The 20,304-nt window shown below is 36.7% G+C and overlaps 2 long non-coding RNA genes across 4 annotated transcripts in view; one reads left to right on the top strand and one right to left on the bottom strand.

Annotated features, from left to right (window-relative positions):
* LOC139123281 (uncharacterized) overlaps positions 1–20,304 on the bottom strand; it is a 417,909-nt gene that overhangs the window by 284,793 nt on the left and 112,812 nt on the right. The gene's annotated exons all lie outside the window — the stretch shown is intronic.
* LOC139123274 (uncharacterized) lies at positions 6,386–15,049 on the top strand. The gene is made up of 3 exons (XR_011549627.1): positions 6,386–6,877; positions 14,454–14,599; positions 14,872–15,049. It is a non-coding gene; the product is annotated as an uncharacterized lncRNA (long non-coding RNA).

Raw genomic sequence — 20,304 nt, 5'->3', positions numbered from 1 at the left:
TATAATTTGCACCGGTTACTGTAAATCTTCATTCTAGTAATTCGCCAAATTTCAACATTTCGCCACTTGGGCTTGAATTCCCACGATTTACCAGAGATGTAATGCTTCAAAATTGGCGGCAAATTTACATTCTCAAGTCTCCTCTGTTAAATTCAATGGCAACGCCATTCCAGGCACCCGCATGTCTCGTGAATTCCTATGATTATGCATGAAATGTCTCACGCAAGGTTGGACAATAGAAATACAATGTAGTCGAACTTTTATCAGAACTGTAGCTGTTAAGTATCGCTTTTCATATTTTCACAGCTTGGATTTAAAACAATGGTGTTGTGACATGTCTCATGCATACTATGTATTAATCATTGTGAAACAAGCGTTGGCAAGTTTTCTTGTCGACAAAGTATTGTAAATTTGAGAGTCGGACTTTGGGGGTCTTGGAGTGAGCATATCTCCAGGCTGTCGGAGCTAAGAGTTGCCCCAGGCAGCCATCAGGCTGACCTGGGGAAATAAAGTTTCGAGCGCAACGTCAATTCCTGTGTCGCCAGTTACTCCATCAACGCGTACTGTGGTCTGAAGTAACCCTTTAATCCTGTCAGAACAGCATGAACATTTCCTTACAATTTGATACTTAATTGTGCCGACCTCGATTATCCAGGGTGTTTCCGTGATGAATTTTTTATCAAGTCAAATGTACTCTTAATATTAAGACAGTTTTCCTGTACAAAGGGTTATTCTGTTTGCGACTAGAATTTAGTCAGATACCATCGATGCATCTATTATGAATGGTAAGAATGCCGAGGCGCTCCCGATAGTTTTCCCAGCAGCTATACTAGTCACCTATGCAAATTCTTGTAGAATCAGCAATCTTTCTTTTTCTTTTTTTGCCGAGGCAATAACACTCGCCTTTCTCCCACCGGGCATGACCTTTCACCGACGCGAGTGGTACTGTGGCATAAAGCAGCGTCAGCATTGACTGGTGCGCCCTAGCTTAGTTGACAATGGTCCCAGTGCCGTTGGAAGTTGAATTTAGGTGGGCCACTAGAATTCAAACTTTTACTTTTTTGAGGACATGTTTTTATCGATATCCCGCGATACACGCGCAGTCGCCACGTCAATATCGACCGTTGTCATTTAAAAAAAATGTGTTTTATAAATGTTACTAAGTGAGAGTGCCACTTTAAGCCGTCCAAATACCATGGCAAACGCAGACCCTGACATAAAGCTGCCCACCCTTCTATTTTTTGAATTTCAATAGTTTCTTATTGTTGTTCAATATCGAATGGACGCTTACCCTTATTGTTTCTGGGAAGCTATGCATCATGTTGTTGATAAAATGAGCATTGAATTTCAATAAGACCTAGGTGACTCATACATTTCACTTGCCTTTCATTAAAAGCCTTGCAATCCTTTATCATTCTGTTCCTCTTACATGTTGTCTACTTTACCACTCACAACTAGGCTACATACTCTTCTTTATTTTTTCCAAAGTTTCTGTCACTCTGCTGGCTGCAATCCACCTCTCTGTAAGGCTTGCTTTTCTTAATATTACACTCATTGAGATTGACATACCTCATTTCCTTTGATGTTAAGTAGTAGGAATAACGTATGCTGAATGTATGCTGAAGTCTATGGAAAATGAAACTACTGATGGTCAAAATGTCCATGTTGCTAACCGTACTCATACACGATACAGTAAAGAATATCTTATCAAAAGCCTACTGCTTTATAGACTATTACTATGTCAGTGCTAAGTATCATTCTACTAGGTAGCAAGTACAGTTCAGGGCTAATAGCTCTATTCTCTTTTACCTTCGTTTCCATTACTGTCTTTCTTTTATGTTTTTTTTATCATATCTTCGAAGAGTTCGAGAAACAGCTTCCCGCTTAAACGCTCCATCACCGTCACTGTCAATGCTTCTTCCTTCTCTCATTAAATGTTTGATCTACATCAACGCAAATGTCGTTTCGCATCTTTATTAACTTCATAATAGATACGATGACATACATACACGATGACATCAATCTATATTGAGCTGCCTGCAGCATTGTTCGTTCGGTTGATGCTGTCCGAGCCTCGGTACAAGGAGAAAAAATTCTTCTTGTCTTTGGCTGAAGAAGCTACCACCTCGATTGACCAAGGAGGTTTGTGTAGATGCAGATGCTTTAGCGCTTTCTGTGCAGGATTTACAGAAGATTTGGTTATATTCTCGAACTCATCGTTAGCAATTTTTTGTGACAAAAAGGATACAAATTGAATCCTTGTTTTGATTTTGTAGGATTGATTAAAACCAGTCGTATAGCGTTTCATATAAAACGTTTGTTCATTTTGAGCATGATGTACGAACTTTGATATTATATAACATCACGCATCATGGGAAATATATTAACTTCTGGACTAGAAATAAACAGGTTTGAGGTCAAAAGGTTCTACTTCCGACTTCAACTCTTACGGAAGACATCTGACCATGACCGACCCAAAAATGTAGGTTGGTTTTCTGGCTCGAGATGACAATGTTAGACGATGTGCTTTGACATGTAACATTTCATCGGTACAGCGATGCTTTTGATAGTCGTTAAATTTCGATTAACTTCTATATCTGCTCAGATTTGCATTTTTTGTGACACTGTGTCTGTGATATTTAACCCTTGCCTTATTTTACTACGTATGTAACTGCGATGGTGTTGACTTAATCAATTAACCCGCTGATACGGACAGCGGATTTGAAAGTTGGCCATGTTTTCGGAGCAATTATAGTTGTGTATACACAAGTTGGAGAGGAGATAAGGACTTGTCGGTAATATATAAAGCAGTCAGACGGTGTGGAGTTGAACTCTTTATTTGAAATATCACAGTCAAAATTAATAAAATCAAATAAGGTAAACCGTTGCAAAAAAAACCTCTATCCCCACCCCAGTGGACTGATTTCTTTCGCCTGTGGTGTAATTCCAACGCTTTTTTCATGGAAAAATTCAATTTAATTCAATTCAATTACTTTATTATCCACAATAAATGTAGAAATTTGCCTTCAGGCTCATCATATACAAATTAAAATAGTACAACTTGCAAAAGTATTCTATAAAAAGGGACGCTATTACACATTGAAGGTAGCGACATAGATACAAAATTGAATCATAGACGGAAACAACAAAGGACCAATTGGAGGTTTAAAACAGCTACATAGAGTTTGAGTTTAAAATTGAAACTGCTGATGGAAAAATGACATTTTGAAGAGGTTTTTCTTTGCACGAGGAACCCGAAAACGTCTCCCTGACGGGAGTTTCTGGAAGTAACCATGGAGAGGGTGATCACAATAATTGACAATATTCTGCGCTTTCCTTTTCGCTGCCAGCTGGTAAAGGTTTACAAGGAATTTTGACGATAGCCAATAATATTTTCTGCCATCCTCAAATGCGAGAAAGCTTACTTCTGTTTCTGACAGTCACATTTCCATACCACAAAATGATATTATATGTTAAAACACTCTCAATGAGGGATCTGTACACCATTTGTACGATACTTTGACTCACATTGAATGATTTGAGTTTCCTGAGAAGGTATAATCTTTGTTGGGACTTTTTCGCTATATAGTCAGTATTTTCATCAAATGTGAGTTTTTTCATCTAGAAAAGAACCTAAGTATTTGAAACATGAAACGACTTCAACAGATTCATCGTTGATTGCGACAGGAGTAAAATCCGGGCACACTTTACGACAAATGACAAGTTATTTTGTTTTACTAATATTCATATCTAAATAGCTATCTATGCACCAGTTCTTTAAAATTTCAACATTATGGAAATATTCTGAAAGAGACTATTCCTTTTTGAGTAGCCCAACAAGAGCCATGTCATCAGCAAATTTGAACAAACAAAATATTGCAGTATTGCACCTCATGTTATCTGTGTAAATAGAATCTTTACACTTTTTGAAAGACCACCATCCTTTGTTTGCAATCAAACGTACATGGTCATTATCCAAGGGATCGGTTAAACAGATAGTTTATGTTTTGTTACTGTGTGCAAATGTCTCCCATATTCTGGTCATGACAATCATGTGCACTGCTGTGCGATTCCCACGTGTTTTTTCGACTAGATAGCAAACGCTATCATATTCACTCTTTTCTTGCGATCAAAAGGTGCCAATAGCATTCAATTGCATATTGTTATTGATTGGATCAAGGAGTACATCTTATTAATGTTTGACTGCCTGTCGGTGTAAATTCATTTGACAATTTTGCAAAACTCTGTTCGAATGACATATGAGTTCTGAGTGAAAATCTGACTGGCGCACAACTGTCTTATTTTTGGCATCACATGAAGTGTTTCACCTGGTAGTGTTCTATTCCGTTCTTACCATACTCCGATTTTCATATCTTTTTTCACTCAAAACACTATCTTGTTGTATTAAATATGTGCCAATTTTACCTTAAAATATTTCAATATGTTCAATAATCGCAATCATACCAATCCATAATCCAATGACATTAGGTCAGAATTCGTAAGACAATAGTTGTAAACATAGACACAAACAGCACAGAACAGACAGTAAATAGACGGTACACAAACAAAGTCATATTCATGAAAGAAAGATATATGGACCTCTGGCCAAAAGACCAAGAAGTGATGTCAGGTGTTTCGAAAATAGTAAGCGCATCCTGCCCCACATGTGGCACCCGCCATATATCAATCTTTATGTCTGATAGGTAGTGGTCACTAACTAAGGCCCAATGTCACCGATGCCATCAGCAATCATTTGTCGAAGAGAGATATTGTATTTATCTACCTGCCAAAAAAGCGTTTGAATGTATAGACAAGTCTTGCTCTGGTGTAACCTTGATTTAACAGTTTGTAAGAGAGATGGCCAATGTTAGATAATGGAAGTATTGGATGTTTATAATTTTTCACATATTATTTCACATTTTCACTCATCGGGTCATTTGCAATGCGATGGGACGGACTGATTCTACATTATCTGTTATACAATTCAAAATAGTCTCTGAATCTCAATTCATAAACAAGTATTTATGGTAAGTTCCTAGCCTTTCAGGCAAGGCGGAAGTGCTTCGCTGTCAGTTTTAGATCAAGGCTGCCTCCCGACTTTACCTTACAACGTTAGAAACAGCTAGGCAATGGAGTGGAGACCAGGGAACAGTACATTTAAGGCAGGCGGGCAAAATAGAAAATATTTCTTCAATTTATTTTGCAGCTCCACCCGTAAGAAACATGTATTTGTCCCCATGTACGTCACTAGAATTAGACGATTAGAAGATCATAATTGTATAAAGACGTTTTATCTTGGATTTTTGCCTAAAAGTGTCAGTTTACTATAAATGATTGTCCATAGAGCAAACTACTTACAATTTTCTCCATAGAAAGATATATCAGTACATTTAAGGTTTATAATTAATATGAAACACTTTACTAGAATATGGTGTTTAGAAGTGGATACATACGATCAGTTTCTTTAAGCTAGTAATAGCTTTGAATATTTTAGATAGCTTGATAAAATGGTGCATGAATTTTGACTTTGTTTGTAATTTTAAATATTTTCATGTAGCAGACGATGGCCAACTCTTGTCAAGATAACTATTTTGATGCAATAACTGTTATCTACCTCAGTAATGCCTGCCAGGTATTTTAGTTAGCATATCTGCACGACTGGTGTGATAAATCTGCTTTCAGGATAGTCGTTTAGGGTTGCCATCATCACTCATTGTTTTTTCAAAATGACAAATTGTATTGTACACAAGTGGTGTTTTGTGACAGACCTGTTCCTACGAAAAGTGTAAAATATACTAGGTTTATGGCCAACCAGATACAATTACATTACCAAAAGTATCCATGAAAGAAGGAGTACATAAAAATAACGAAAAAGAACTGAAACAACGACAATAAATTATAGTAATATTTGTAAAAGGTATTCTAAAGAATACCACTTTTTCAAATTGCCCAGGTAAATCAGTCACATAGTAGTGGCCAGGAGGGTACAAATTTGTTCCCCAAAACCAAAAGTTGTTCTTTTGTCTTTATTTTGCTACCGGAGCACATCAGTTATAACTTATGAAATTACTGCCAAAATGAGTTTTCAGTAGGTTTTGGTGTCATAATATTAAAGGCGTCTGTGTTTTTTCTGACAATTAATATAGTTGTTAAAAGTCATTGAACCATTTGACCACGTGTGAATCAGACCGGTTGGAATTCTAAGGAAAATTATCATGACATGACGTTATTTGCTTCAAGATTGCGCTCTACCTGAAACACATGCTTATTTTATCTAGGGCCGGTTAGTGGTATCAAAGCTTTAAATTTCTTTGAGATATAGTTGTGAAACTGACGGTACGGTCAATAAAAGATTGACGTTATATAGTCCCGCCCCTAAAAGCACTTCATGAGCTACCTAGATCTACTGCAATGCTGTCCTTTTAGATAATCGGAGTTGTCCAGTTTGAAATTTGTAGTCATAATGCCGGTGTTAACAATTACACCATTTACATAGGTTTCAGCGAACGACCAAACACAACAAAGGATAGGTTTCAGTAACATCATTGAAGAACGAGCGACACAGCTAAAAGACTCCGAATGGATCCACTGATAGAATTTCTTTTTGAACTGGGTTCGCGTACTGAAACTGCTGACGTGAAGACAATGAAAAACCTACTATACAGAAGTGAACACCCTATTTCGGTACAAATGTTGGAGCATTGTAGTACAGCCCTAGATGTTTTCATCGCTTTACGTAAGGGGTCCCATTCAGATGAGGAGTGTCTTACATTTCTGCGTATACTGCTGTACCGTGCAGGCCGACTTGATCTTGTTGAGGACGTGAAACGCCATCTAGGTCGTATACGTCCCCCACGAAATAGCGTCATTGTTTCAGGTAAGACAACACATCGCGCAACCCACAATACAATACTGTTTTATTTCGATCTTATAACAAATATATGCGTCCCGTATATTTTTTCTCGCTCTTTAATTCACTTTATCTACATAGAAAGAAAAACCTTATCTAGGATACTCCTGGTGTTTCTATGTTGCAGGGGGGGCATAGCAAGGAACACGCGATCGACAGATTTAGCAGACAATCCATCAATTAAGCAGACTGCCCTGCCGACGAGCACTTATGATGGTGATGGCCGCTGTAGTATGCATTAGAAATACAGAAAGTTGGTAAACGGAATGGCCGCAATACGAACGTATAACTTGGAAGGCTGGGGTACTCCTGATATTTTCATGCCGGGATGTCCCATGAAAGTTTAAAAATCTGCACGTGTATTTTCCAAAAATAAAACCCTTTGTTAGGGATTTACATGACAAATTTGTGGAATTTTCAAATTGATTCTATTGCATGTGAAGGTTTTTCTAAAGCATGGATATTTGCTCTGTTCTCGACCCATGTTAAGATTTTTTCGGATGGAAAGTCGACCCATTTTAGTGATATGTTTCGTGAAAAAGAGACCCGTTTGGACGGCATATACCCATACACCTTTACCTCTTTTTCTATGGGAGTACCACCAAGGCCAACCTACCCCCTCGACGTATGGCCTAGATCCCAGACGGATTTCCTTTACAAAAAGTCATAATTTATTCAATAAGTGAGCATCGATGGCTTCTAATACATCTTCGAATTCATACCTGCTATCGTCCTTACGACAACAAATCTTCAGTGAGTATATGGCTGCTATTTCCGACCACATCAATGCTTTAAATACGAAGCAAGCTTTCTTACAACAGAAACTGGTGAGTTTAAAGTAGCGTCGCTGTGATGGAAGTCTTTGAGGCGTTGAAAGTTAAATAATCACCTAACATGCATGCATTTGTAACCATAGACAATTTCTTCATTTTTATTTTCTTGCGATAGTATATATGGTATATACAGGTACTACATGTACCCACCTGATGAGTGAGTAAACTGTTAACGAGAGTCTGTATAGCGCCACCAGACAATTATTGCTGAGAATCTCGCGATATCAACCGAGATTCATTAAAATGTTTGAAATAATAATAATAATAATAATAATAATAATAATAATAATAATAATAGTCTTTATACTGAGGACATGCTCATAAAAAATGTTTGAATTGCAGACAACTGCAGATTTTCCGTGTCTGTTTAATTGATTGTCCTTTCCAGCTTTTGACGGCGGTGTACATTGTTGTCGAGTAAACTGTAGATATATTAGTCTGTGGGCTAGAGGGGGTCTACGTGTACCCCCCCCTCCCCACAGGATAACGAACCTGTATTTTTTTTAGAAGCCTTGGGATCCCTTGAATACGAAATGGAATTTTAACAGAAAAAATATAGGATGCAATAGCTGTCATGGTCATGTTTTGAAGGGTACCGCAAAATCACGATTTTGCAACCCACATGCATTTTAGTCAATTCTGTCTTCTTTTAAGCCATCTGCTGAGCTTGTTTTTTAACATAACCTCATTTGTTTGCTATCAATAGAAAGGCAATTCACTCTTCTTCAAGATGATATATTGCACTATACAATATCTCTGATGGTTTTTGTGAAATATGACCAAAACTTACCCCATATCCCATGTTTAACATTGCAAATTACAGTAAATCTTAAATGCTACCAATAATGCAAAATGCAATGCTTTGTATGAAATATGTTTTATTTGGTACTCTTATATGTAAGTAATATGAAATAGACTTTTAACAGAAAAAATTTTGGGACTCTACAGCTGTAACAGTCATATTTTGAAGGGTACCGCAAAATCACAGTGTTGCAGATTTGCATGCATTTTTGTTAAACCTGTCTTCCTATAAGTCATCTGCTGAGCTTGTTTTTGAATATAACCACACTTGTTAGGTATCATTAGAAAGATAATTTACTAATCTTTAAAATGACATATTGTAACATTCAATATCTTGTATACTTTTCATGAAATATGACCAAAACTTACCCCATACCCCAAAGTTTACATTGAAAATTGCAGTCAGAGCTAAAATCAAATTCTACCAATTATTTAGCAAGACACAAAAAATCTGGCCGTTTTTGCAATTAAATCTGTTTTATTGGGTACAGGGATATGTAAGAAAAGTGAAAAAGACTTTTAACAGAAAAAATATTGGGACTCTACAGCTGTAACAGTCATATTTTAAAGGGTACCGCAAAATCACGGCGTTCCCGACTTTCATGCATTTTTTTAAACCTGTCTTTCTATAAATCGTCTGCTGAGCTTGTTTTTAAATATAACCATACTCGTTAAGTATCATTAGCAAGATAATTAACTAGCCTTTAAAATTACATATTGCAACATGCAATATCTTGTATAGTTTTTATGAAATATGACTAAAACTTACCCCATACCACTCTCGTAACAATATATCTAAAATACAACATCAACAAATTTACCGAGAAAAATATTATCGGTAAAACAAACATTTTGCCAAAGAGCATCGCTGTATCTTGAAGCTTTCAAGACATTTCACCTCACCATTTAGCTTATATCTTAGCAAAAAGCGCAAATCTTCGACATCTTTTGGTCCGACATAGGTTTAGCAGATATGAAGATACTATCACAGGTGCAGGACCATGTAGAAACAACAAATGGAATGATGTGTACAAAATTGTAATCCATAAAGCCATCATTAGCAATCACATAAAAGTGTGAGCACTTTCAAGTTTGCAAACTTTATATCGATAGGTCATATGGTTTGGCCGCCATTTTGGATTTTGCAAAAATCCCAATATTATCTTTAAAATCTTCTTTTCTGGAACCAATGCACCATTTATTTGAAACTTTACTCGTGCAATCCTCAGTGTGACCGCTTTTAAGTTTGTGAAAATCATTTTTATCGCTCACGTGGTTTGGCGGCCATTTTTTTTTTGCGAAAAAACTACGATTACTAGCAAATAATATTCAAAAATCTTCTTCTAAAGTACCATCGCACCATTTGAACTGAAATTTTGCTCATATTATCATAAGTGTAAGTACTTTCAAGTTTGCGAAAGGCATATTGATCGGTCACGTGGTTTGACCGCCATATTTGATTTTCAAACAATACCAATTTAATTTTTAAAAATCTTCTTCTCCAGAACCAATGCACCGTTTAAACTGAAATTTAACTCATATCATCGGTTAGTGTGAGCATTTTGAAGTTTAAAAAAAAAACTTTACGATCGGTCACTTGGTTTGGCGGCCATATTGGTTTTTGCAAAAATCTTTGAATCATGGCAAAAAATCTTCTTCTCCAGTTCATCCTACCATTTGAACATATAGGCATACGGACCGGTCACGTGGTTTGGTGGCCATATTTGATATCACAAAAAACAATAATAACCACGAGATGATATTAAATTGTTTTCTTTACAAGGACTAGAAGACCATTCAAGCTCAAAATTGCACAATCATCAGTGCAACTACCTTCAACCATGGCAACTGCTTGGTGTTTAGCAAGCATGATTTTAGAGCTTTGATATGATATTTGCAAATAGCCTGTACAGTCGCGTGACCTTGGCCGCAATATTTGATTTTTGAGAAATAACAATTTATTTTAAAAATCTTTTTCTCCAGAACCAACGCACCAACTGAACTGAAATTTTACTTGTTGCATTCTTGGTGTAAGCACTTTCAAGTTCTTGAAAGGCTTATGGATCGTTCACGTGGTTTCGATGGTATATTGGATTGTTTGAGAAATGCCACTTTAAACATTGACAATGTTTTTGCATGCCAGAGAAGAACTACTACTGTTATGTCTGTGAAAGTCAAGGATCGTAACTCAGGCTATTTGAAAGGCAGTTTAAAGCCCAGATTTTTCATGCATTATTTTTTTATGTAGATGTTTTTAATACAGCCGTATTTTTCTTTCAAACTGAAAAGGCGGGCAGGGTAGACTGCACTGCAATGACCGCTGTCAACTTGAGCCGGCATTCATGCGAACCCTAATCCCAGCCCCTTCTGTCCAAAAGTGGCCGCCCCAATCTCCATAGGGCTACTGCCTCTCATGATGGACAAAGGCGTATATGCATTATACGTTTACTAATTTATTCGTCGCACACAAGTTTAGTAAATAAATGAACCGACTCATTTGAGTGTTTGGATAGATAACACAACTAAGGTGCCAAAATACTTATCATGTTGATGAGATCTAAACATTTTGCTCATGGTTAACACGTCAACACTCCATTGACCTGGGGTAGATGATACATCGTTAAAACAATGTAAACTGATGCGGATCAGTTTTTATGTGAAGCAATACGACAGTTTTTGTGAGACAAAAGTGTCAATCAAATGTTACTTTTTATTTTGTCACTTGGTCATGGAAACCACACAATATATTCACGCTAATTAACTTCACTCTCTACGCTCAGGTAAGAAGCAATTCAGTACTTCGAATTCCTTTGTGTGTGTGCTATCCAAACACGCAAATGAATTTCTTAGTGTTTTGAATTTGATTTCAAGGTTTATGTAGGGTAACAGTTGAAAGGTATGAAATTTCTGATGGGTTAATTTGTCTTTGACAGCGACACTAGTCTATGTGGCACTCAATGTGTCCATAAAACATATTGGCCTCCGTCTGCATACATTGTATCATGGTTTCTTTAGCCAGAGTGCTGTCGTACCTAACTTCAGCCTCAACGATCAACTCCATTATAAATTTAGCACTTCCCTTGTGTGTTTTATCCAAACACTCAAATGAGTTGCTTAATTCTTTTTATCTACCTTAAGTCTGCCGCACATGAGAGGAATTCTATCTACAGAAAGCTAAACGTAACGAATATGCGATTGTTCATCTTGAGAGTCGGTAACTATAACAACAAAACACTGTAAAAGCGCATTAGTCTGAAGCATTGATCGTTTATGTCGTAACTCCACATAATCATAGTCCTTACCTTTATTTCTTACATAGCGCATTACACATTTAAATATCTTAATGCGCTTTACAATAAAAACAAACAAAAAAGAGATAAACGATAACAGCAATTTTCAAATGTTCAATAAAAGTAACATCTTATAGTCGGAAGACTGTAAACATTGTAAATACCAGGCCTTGTGCTTCAGTATATATATTTTCCTTATGTCGCCAAACTGTTCGCCGTGTTGACAGGTTAGTTGCATTGACCGCACTGTCGACCGTCTGGAAGACGGCTAACAGGGTAAGTTTCTGTGCATGCCCGGGTGCTAATGGTAAAGCTTCTGTTCAAGTGCTGGAGCATGCGTAGTAGCATTGACTTTGCATTTCTTGAGTTCACATATATATTGATTCCCCACTGTTGAATTTGTATTAAAAGGAATATTATTAGTTGTCGTCTGCCTTTCCTAGTTCTGCTTAAAGGCACCAATTTGAACTCTCAAGATATTCGATTATATATTATTATTAACACTACGTTGAAATATTTTAGTTTAATTTTGAGGAAGCTGTTACAAGACTATCAAAGTCAAATTGTGTAGGTAGTGTACATGCATGTGAACAAAACAATATCACATTGTTTCATAACATGATGGCTTTCTATAGTTTTTTACCACATCAGTCTGTATGACTGACAAATAATCACAAATTCAGTTTGAAAGTTATTGTAATGCTATTTCTGGTTTGCCTATGACACATACTTTTCCAAATCATTTAAATGCGAAATGAGAAAAATGATATTTGACAGGTAATTTGCACTTTTAACAATTAGTCCAAGGAATGTCAACACATAGGACACATGGTAAATTTCCAGACTGAGCTATGATTGTATACATCAATTTTACTTAAAATGCTGGTTCGTCTCTCTCTATCAAGCATACTTTTAAAAATCATTTTAGTGAGAATTGAGATGCATTATCTTTTAAAGGTAATTTCAACATGTGTTAACAAGTAGTCCAAAGATTTCTCTAGACATGAGACACTTGGAAGCTCAAAATTTGCACATAGTATCTTCAGTGCAGGTACTTTCAACCATGGCAACCATTTGGGTAATTTAATTTATTACTGATACACCATCAGTGATCTGCATTCAACACTCACTTTGTTCACAATAGTACATTCTCAAAGTTTTTCAAATTAGTAGTTCTCACATTTGCCTGTCTTTCCGTCTTTATCTCGCTGTTATTATTTGTACTGATTTTGTTGTTAAAGAGTCCTCTAGAATGTCGTTCAGTGAACCCGAAATCTTACCGGTTGCTTAATCTACGCTCTTTATATGAAGCGTTATTCTTCTCGATATTATCACATGAACTGGCCCGAATCGGCGCCTGTGTGACGTAGAATAGGACGGATAAGGAATCCGAGTCTCCCTGTTCTACGTCATCAACTGGAACTTTCCCCCTACACTTCGCTATGACGCTTTCGTGCTCAGACCGATCCGTCGCGATCGATACCCGTGTTCTCATGACATTCTTACGAAAAGGTAATGCGATAAATTCAGACATGGAACATGGAAGGCAGGTCCAATGAAATTTTTTGAGTCACTAAAGCTTTTGTAGCTTTTCTGAAGAATAAAATGCGGTGTCGTTGCAGCAGGAACACTATCTAAGTCGTGCGGAAGGCTCAGTGTTGATGCTGAACTTAGCGATAAACCCTAAACGTACACTTTAATGTATGTTCAACTCAGAAAAGCTACATAGAAGGCGAAAGATATCAAATCATTCGAATAACAACGATAAATTTTCCTTCATCATAGAAAAAATCCATATATTCTCGATCAGAATAGAAGCTAGTACCTGCAGCGTATTGCTGCGGTGAAAACGTCAGCTGCATAGCAGTAGCCTTAACTCTGAGGTGATGCCCTATGTATGTGTTTTCGAAATTTGACTCGGACAACAGCAAAGAGTTTCCGTCAAGTAACAAAATTTGGAGGTATCTACGGGCAAGGTATATGTCACTGCATTCATCGTTCGTGACACATAAACATTGACGACCGGGATCAGGATTGACGAGTAGACACCGGCGGAGACCTGCGTGGTGGTGACGGCTCATTTGGCAACAGTCTTGGTCACAGTGGGTGCCATCAAACTGAACTTTTCGGGCTCGTCTAGATCGTACGCTCATGACATTTTGAAAGCTACGACACCGAAGAATAACAACTACTTTTTCGATCTTGTTGTTGACTTCCCGTCATAAATATATTTGAATATATCCTAAATTACTCTTTACAGTACTATGGCTGTCAAGCACTAGCGAGGTGAAGCCCTCTTTCTAGCCTATAGCAGACATCATTTTGCATCGGGACAGCGCGACACAATGATTGACAAGTTTACGTGACCGAATCCGTTTGTCTGATTAGTTAAGACTGCATCTGTGAATTAAAGTACCCAGTAAACATTTGCATATCTTCAGGGCGAGACCCGTTTTATTCATTCAAAACGGTGGTTTCTAACGGGTTCGAACTCACAACGTACTGCACCAAGTCGCCCAGCCGAGAAGCTGGAGTGTATTTTAATTACCATATACTTATGATTAAAAACTTTAAGTTAGTAATAATCATTTTTCCTATTAATGTTTATCTACCCTAAAGGGTTAACAATACCACTGCAGGATCATAAGAGAAGTATTGAAAGAGCCAAAACAGTGTACTTCGACGAAATTGAAACATTTGCAAAAAGCTTCATGGATCGTCTCCAATCACAAGATCCTTCTGCTCAGTAATGGAAAGACAAAGAAGTAAGTATTTTATCGTTTTTGAGCACTCTTTACACGTCTATAAACAAGAAATCAATGAAATATTGGTACAATATGTTGTTTGAGAAAATTCATTCTAGAAGACTAGAATTAGCTCTAACTTGGATTCAAATTTGTATTAACATTTTCTCTGAGGGAAAAAGGTTGAAACATTATTTGCCGGTTGCCAGCTACTTATAATTGATATCCTTACAAAACCGAAGCGTACTGTCCATAAATTTTTGGTAAGGTAATTTCATCTGCATTCTTTGCAGAATTAAACCAAGAAATATCGTTATTTTCTACGAGAATGGTTCAAGATCTATAGTGATAACATGTGCAATGCAGAAACTTATCTTGGGAAGATATGAGAGGGCCGTTGTGAAATGCAAAACAATACAGCACAACGACTGAGAGATTGTTGACAAAGCAACAGCAGTTTATTTTATCGTTTTTGAGCACTCTTTACACGTCTATAAACACGAAATCAATGAAATATTGGTACAATATGTTGTTTGAGAAAATTCATTCTAGAAGACTGGAATTAGCTCTAAATTGGATTCAAATTTGTATTAACATTTTCTCTGAGGGAAAAAGGTTGAAACATTATTTGCCGGTTGCCAGCTACTTATAATTGATATCCTTACAAAACCGAAGCGTACTGTCCATAAATTTTTTGTTAAGGTAATTTCATCTGTATTCTTTGCAGAATTAAACCAAGAAATATCGTTATTTTCTACGAGAATGGTTCAAGATCTATAGTGATAACATGTGCAATGGCAGAAACGTATCTCGGGAAGATATGAGAGGGCCGTTGTAAAATGCAAAACAATACAGCACAACGACTGAGAGATTGTTGACAAAGCAACAGCAGTTTATTTTACACTTTTTGATTGAGGTTACAGAATTTTCATGTAATGAAAGGCATAATTTCTTTTCTGTAGCTTATGTGTTCGTTAAACGTATTTTAAAAGAATCATTTTTGCAATTTCGTTTAGTTGCATATAGTGCTACACTTTAGGTGAAAGGTGACTGACCTAGTGATTGCATACTGGTCAAATAGTTTGCATGTTGTAAGCGCATTATATTGTTGTCGTAAGCGTACATCAATCGCCTTCAAGGCAGAGGGTGTTTAAGTGAATCACCAGAGGCGGATATAATAAAAGGCTATTTCGCGAGGACCTCTTGGCCCAATTAGACTTTGTTGGTGTACAGCCACGGCGGTGATTTGGCAAGCAGCGACTATTGTCAAGCCCACAACAATAGCCAGCCGTGCCATCATGACTATAGACTTTCTCCAGCTACTTGTCGATTGTTCTACATGGAAACCCATAGCTATGCACCTTAACCACACTGTCTTTTATGTATCTGTATGAGTCTGTAAAGTAAATAGAATGTCCTGTTGTTGCTAGCCTTTAAGGTAAACACCGCACTCTTGCCTGTTCTATATTGTTCATCATCACTGTATCAATGATTGACACAGCTATACTGTGACTCTGAAATTTATGTGTAAGTTTAACCTGTCGTCACCCGAACGTTTATAGAGATGGATATGATAGCTTCATTCATTGCATGAAATTAGTTGGTATGATTACAGTTCATAGACTAGTTAACATATTTGCATTTTGTGTGTGTCTTCCTTCGCCAACATTCCTAAGATTTCTAAATAATACTTCTGTATATTGCAAGTCGCAATTGGTTGGAAGCTTTATGACCATCTTATGACATAAACTGGGCAAAATGCTTGATATGTAACATTATTATACATCTACCATCGAGGAAATAGAATTTTACATGCGCTAAAAAAGCCGTACGGAACACCGTTCCCTAACACGAACAGTTTCCAGGCGCCCCATCCCCTGCGGCAATATCTACGCGTTCACTGTAGAACGGTTTCAAAGGACCCATTGGACGAGTCCCAGAACACTTGGTGTGCAAAGAACTACCTTACGTATACTCTTGATCTACATATATATACGCTATGCATATCAGCGTATTGAAATGTTCCATATACAAATTACGTATGCAATTAATATTGTGTTCCATATACGTCAATATACATAAATATACTGATCGCATATCAAGCATATTGTCTAGTGATATAATACATATGGCATTATACACATGTAGTTTAGAGTGTGACATGGACGAAAATGATCCGTTTTTGTTGTCTTAGTCACACCTCTTGGGTTAACAATGTGACCAGATCATTGGCAGAACAATAACACCTAGTAACGTCTTTGAAAAGTATGGGTACGACAAATCACCAAAGTATAGGGAAAATACTACTCTGAGACATGCAATATTTGCCATTGCTCAACCACTCGCAATTCAAAAAAAAGTTTACCGATAGTAGACAATTGCTTTTACTTTTGTGGTTAATAGAAACAACACTTCAAAAAATGCAACGAAAAGTCTGGAATAGTTATAGAAAATCTGCATAGTTCACCACATATTTAGCAAATAATCTGAGATAGTAAACTGGAAAATGATGACATTCACTGAGAAAGCTGAAATTTCCCCTGTCACAGGTTATGAATAATAAGCAATATCCCCGGGGTTTTTCAGGGACTTTACCCTGCGTATGCCACAGATGATGACTAATAGCGAATTTGAATGGGTTTTCCTGTGCTATAGATAATGAGTAACGGGGGATTTCCACGGGGATATCCTTACTGAGCATGATGACTAATAGGCGGATCTCTTTCTGCGCCCTGTCACATTATTATATGTATTTTGGAAATGGGGTCATTTATTTTATTTAAAGTGTCTCATACACGTAATGTAATTTCTTCCTCATTTCCAATGTATATCGTATTCTAAACTTGGGAAACACAAATATAACCTTTATTTCACTTACTTATATTTAATCAATACTGACTTGGTCTTTCAGTAAACATTAAAAACTCTTCCTTCTATCGAATGTGTAAAGTCAGCCTCAAAATGTATAGGTTCAAGAATAGTGTTATATGACTCCCATTTCTGTTCTGTTTTGTGCTCAACCGTTTTACACTTTAATTTGAAATTAATCCTTCCCTTAGGTACTTTTTCCACAAATTACCCGAGATTTCAAAAAATGCGTCACCAAATATCATAGGCCCCTCCATTCTTCAAAAAAACATGAGGTGAAATAATCCCAAATCCACGACTTTTAGAGTTCACTGTGAGTACATCTGCCTGAAAAATTATATTAATATGAAAAAATTCTCCTTTGGTTTGGGAGATATTATTGGCTTGAGTATAAAACTGCCATTGCCATTATTGCAAACCAGAAGGAATGATTTACTGTCATTTCGTCTTTATCTTAATTTGGTAGTTTGGGTGTGTTACGGAACTTTCACCAACACAACATGTGTTAAATAAGTACTGTGCAAAATTATCCCAAAAATAGTAGCTACAGCTCGTATCTGAGTCTCAAACGTCTAGAAGATATGTGACTACGCACCAAATATCTCTTCATATAAAATGGTAGTCATTGTGGCAAAATACAGAGTCAAAATAGGATGCTTTGCAAATGGCAATCCAGTCCGTCGAAGAAGCTACGAAAGATGGCTGCCCTCGTTATCTCATTCTTGAACTGCCACATGTCTCTGACAGTCAAATTTTATCTGCTCACTTTATTGGTGATATCTGGCAATGTGGAGCGCAACCCTGGCCCTCTATAGCTGCGATCATCAGAAAACACTTCTGTCACTGGAGGCCAACTGGCAACTGTACATGACATCAGGGTATCGACGATAAACTGGACAAGATTATCACAGAATCGGAATATGTGCATAGAAAACTTGAACAACTTCAAACCAGAATAAAGAACATAGAAGATGACATTTCTAACTAGCGGGACACCTTAAACAAAACACAGAAACCAGATGATTACTGAATGTGCTCACGTGTTTTTACAACAGTTTCATTAATAGTAGTACGCTTCATAGAACAATAAGATATCTATTATATCACTATATGTAGCAGGTTTAATCAATTTTCGCACGGTACTTTGAGAGTTAAATCATTTCTTACTAATATTTATTTAATATGCAAATAAGCTGTTTATTAACGTGACACAGGTAAATGCTTCATGGGACAATTAGATATCTATCAGATCAACATTTGTAGCACGTTTCATTACAATTTATGCTGTAATTTTGGAGTAATATCACTAATTACAAAGTTCATTAAATATGCAAATGAACAATTAATTAACTTGACATTGCTCAATTTTTCATAGTACAATGAGCTGTTTATAAGACCAATATCTGTAGCAGGTTTCACCAGATTTGGTGCCGTAATTTCAGAGTTGCGTACCTAATTACAAAGTTCATTAAATATGCAAATGAAGCCTTAATTAACTTCACACTACTAATTTTACATATCTGTCAAATCAGTATCTTTAGCAGATTTCATAACATTTGGTGCAATTATTCCAGAGTTATATTACTAATTACAAAACTTCATAAGATACACAAATGAGCTATTTATTTACTTGACACTGTCCAATGCTTCTCAGTACAATTAGATATTTATCAGATCAATATCTGTAGCAGGTTCCACCAATTGGGTGCCGTACACTGGGCAAAATGCTTGATATACAACAATATATATACACATATACTGATTCTGTACATGTTTCAAATACGTTCAGAATACACGTACGTATACTAATAAGCTTGAGTATTTCGATTTTCACTCTCATGCTAGAATACACTGTAATGGCTCGAAAATTTGGTTTTAATTATAATGATGTAATGGACAGGGTCCAGAGATCTTGGTGCAAGACTTTTTTAGGTTCACCGACCCATACAACGAATGAAGCGGTACTGGGCAAATGCGTACGATTTCCCATTCAGTTTTGATAATTAAAGCAAAGCATTTGCTTCTGGTTAAAAGTTCTTAAGATGCCCCAGGAGAGACTGCCAATACATGTATGTAATCTAGATACCATGGGAGGACCTACAAGGGCAATCTTATAATGAAAATTATATTCTAAGGTGGTTTTGGTTATGCCTGGCTTGCACAGGAAATAGGTAGTAACCAACAGTTTCTGTCACTTTTTGGTTCAAGAATTTCAGTCATTCATAAACAACAATGGAAGAGTAAACTCTCCCTGAAACCAAGACCCAGTACTTATTTGCACTTTAATGTATGCTCGGGTGCTGAGAAGTATTTAAGTTTACCATGTTATCACAACATGATTCAACTACTGTCTAGTTAACGATGTTCCATTCTCTCTCTAGCAATAGACGAAGGTAGAAGACAAATCATGATGGTTCGGTTGTAAATTTAGCGCCAAGACAGTTGTAGAAGACGAGTACCATTTCCTTTTACAGTGCCAAATGTATTAAAATTTGAGAAAGCAATATTGACGAGAATAATTTTTGATGGCGCTAATCTTTTGTAAATTTGTGAACCTCATGAGCTCTTCTAAAACTGAAGAGCTCCATAGTCTTTGTATTTTTTATGTAAAGCTTTCAAGCATATAACAACGACTATATCACAACTCATTGATTGGTAATTTTATGGCTCCGATGGATATTTTTTGTTTGTAATCATATATCAGAAAGTCCTTTGAGGAAAATAGCTGAACGATGGCATACAGGCCTAATAGAGCTACAGGCTTCCTCCTGGTCAATTTAGGAGTAAGATATCTACAAAAAGTAATCAACGTGGAAAGCAAATATTCTAAGACAGTGCTATCAAAACGGAGGCTCATT

This window comes from Ptychodera flava, chromosome 2 (genome assembly GCF_041260155.1).
Source record: "Ptychodera flava strain L36383 chromosome 2, AS_Pfla_20210202, whole genome shotgun sequence".
Lineage (NCBI taxonomy): Eukaryota > Metazoa > Hemichordata > Enteropneusta > Ptychoderidae > Ptychodera > Ptychodera flava.
Note: the sequence above shows the minus strand (reverse complement) of the source record. Positions and strands in the feature narration are given on the sequence as shown.